This window comes from Tachysurus vachellii, chromosome 11, assembly GCF_030014155.1.
Source record: "Tachysurus vachellii isolate PV-2020 chromosome 11, HZAU_Pvac_v1, whole genome shotgun sequence".
In the NCBI taxonomy this organism is placed as follows: domain Eukaryota; kingdom Metazoa; phylum Chordata; class Actinopteri; order Siluriformes; family Bagridae; genus Tachysurus; species Tachysurus vachellii.
In genome coordinates, this window is record NC_083470.1 from 5,459,184 (window position 1) to 5,462,445 (window position 3,262).

The window sequence follows — 3,262 nt, forward strand, 5'->3', positions numbered from 1 at the left end:
AAATTCGCCGAGTTTGACGTCATCACGCCGCACTTACAAGTCCGCCGACGCACAATTCGGCGATTCGTTCGAAGCGAACTGGGAAAAAAAAAAAACCCGAAAATTCGAATTCTTTACTTTTTTCGAATAAATCCTTTTCGAATTCGTCTTCAAACGAACGTTTTCCCGAATCAGAGGTTTTGAGTGTAAAATCCACCCACATGGTCGTGCAAACGTGATGTTTTCATTTTAGTGTTAAATAAAATTACAAACTATAATATTTTTTTTTTGTTTTTTTTTTAACACGTCGATTTAACACGTTTTTGTGACTAATCAACTCAAGTAACACAAAAATCACCTCGCCCTGATCATCCTGACTAGAATTTCTAGGATTTGTTTGAATTTGTAGAATTTGTGAATTTGTAAAATTCTTTAGAATTTCTAGAATTTGTGAATTTCTAGAATTTGTGAAATTCTAGAGTTTGTTGGTTTAACAATTATGTCGTTGGCTAACTGAAGATTTAAAGCGATTCAAATCATTTGGTTAAATCTACGTGGGTAGGAAAAGTACCGTTTCAAACAGAAGAAGAAAGAAAGCATTTATTTGTCACGTACAATTCCAGTAAAGTGAATTTTTTTGGTGTAGCAACCGGTCAGCCATGGGCCAAACAGTGTTGTGTTTGGAAGTGCTGGAGCTTGAAACCTTAACCTAATCAGCAACCTTGATGCTTAACCAGTGAGTCACAGATTACTGTACGACCATTATGACCTGCTTTATAAAGTTAAAAAAAGGTCAGCCATAGTTTATAATCTAAAACGGCGGCAGCTCCAGAGTGCCTGGTCTGTCCATGAGCTCAGGTTATTGTGTGGACATGGGCGTCACGCTCAGGTCCAGGGTAAACACCAATTATGTGTTTGGTCAAACAAATCAGGGCTGTTAGAAATCAGAGGCTCAAATGAACGTTGTTCCATGGCTGGATGGTCCGATGCAGTTCACATACACAAAAATTGTTGTTGAATAGGTTGTGAAACAAATGCTTTCCAACATATGCAGTAAAATTCTGAGTGTTTATGTTTCCACATCCGTTTGACACATTGATAAATGTTAGTAATTAGGACTCATTACTAAAACTACCATCTTAGCGCACAATCCTTCTTAAGTCTTCCCGTAAACATCTCTTAAATTTTGCACATTCAATTTTTTGTTGTTGTTAAGATGCAATATGCAAAGAAGTAGAACTATGGTCTAACATCTAGTATATTAGATGCGTTGTAGCAAAACTCACATAGCTTTGAAACCCCAAAATTATGTAAATGTATTGTAATGAAAGATTGACTGTCATTATATACATTTTACTTCTTTGTTCAAATTGTACTTTTGCAAACACCATAATGCTTTAAAGACTTGTGGGTCTGTAGCCAAAGCTCAACTAGAAAGATTTTAACTCGGTTAGTTCTTCCTCCTGCTGCAGCAGAAAATAATCTCTCACAACATGGAAGTCTTTATAACGGATTTACACTGTGATTCTTCCTCTTCAATCGAACTGGAAGGAACACGTTAAAGTAAGAACAAAACAGGCTGCAAATGTGGAAGTGGCCAGGGGAAGTGAGGAAAACTGAAATTTGTCTGTTCTATAAAAGGAAGATTTGATTGTATTTATTTCCTGGTGGAAACATTGCATAATAATTTAAAATGAAATTATAGAATGTTAGACTATTAGACTATGTTAGGTTATTGTCCAATAAATGTACTACAAAAAATTTGAAACATTTAAATGCATAATATTAAGAATATTTGAATAAATTTTCTAACATTTAGCCAAATGACTTGATTATATGCCCAGCTATCAAACACTGTTTTAAAGAGTATGAATAAAATGTAAGTTACTGTGCTTTTATCTTGGTCTTCCTGTGTGTTTATGTAAGTTGAGCTAATGCACATATTGTGTTAAATACACCAAACTTTAAATAAGGGATAATATTTAAATACATCTCTGTACATTTCATCAATGACGTTACCCAATACAATTATTGTTATTAGTCATGTCTTTTTTTTTTCATCGATTTCAGTAACATAGCATCCAAAAACATCAGTTTCCATAAATCATGTAATATACCAAATGCACCTTGGTCCATGACCAGCCCAGTCCAAATATCTCTTGTTCGTTTTTTTGGACAATTTTGTATTTCTTTCTACTGCAAATTCCATACCGGACTAGAGGAGTTTATTTTCTGTTTTCCACATGATAAAATGGAATTTGCAGTAGAAAGAAATACTGATGTTTTTGGATGCTATGTTACCGAAATCGATGAAAAAAAAAGACATGACTAATAAAACTAATTTTAATATCATGCTTATTATTGTTGTAAATAACCTTATTAATTTAACAATAATCGCAGATTCTCCAAACGGACTTTGTACTTTTATGAGCCTTCAGATTATTTATCTAAACCTATTTCCTCATGTTTATACTGCTCTTGAGTTTTTATTCCCTCTGTTAGCTTGGTTGTATACAGTGCATTGTATGATTATGTATGATTCATTTTTGTCAGCTTACATAGTTATTGAAAGGTCAAATTAATAGGAATATAGACAATATTTATATATATGATTATATTTTTATATATATTATTATATTTTTGATATTATTATTATTATTATTATTTGTTTGTCTTTCATCTGCATTCAAACAGGTTATTGGTACAGGACATATCCTTTACTACAGGCTCACTGTAACTGAATTAAATACATTTGTATTTGTGTGTGTGTGTGTGTGTGTGTGTGTGTGTGGGAAGTAATCAAATTGCAAATTTAGAGTTTTGTATACATGTCAGTGATGTATGGTGAGTAAAAATCTCCTAATTACATTATTCAGCTCCCCTTTATAAACACTGGGTACTGGAGGTGCCTTTCTCACTATTTCAAACTTAGGGTTGCAAACTTTCCATGGGAATTAACACGAATGTATAGGACTTAATCGGATTAACTCGGAATTTACAAAATTTCAGCTGAATTTCTACTCTGCACATTCATGAATCCCACGCACACAACACTTCGCCTACTGCAGGGATATTGAGGCCATACCCCCTAATGCACTGTTCATTCCTCTATAACTTAACACACATAATTTCTTGTATCCTGCACTCAAAATAATGTCAAAAAACGTCCATCGTGTTGAGTATTTACATACTCTCCCATCCAGGCTCTGACTACCACAGATATACTGTATTGATTCCACCGGTTTTCATTTGAATCAGAAGATAACATCAATTCAAGTATATT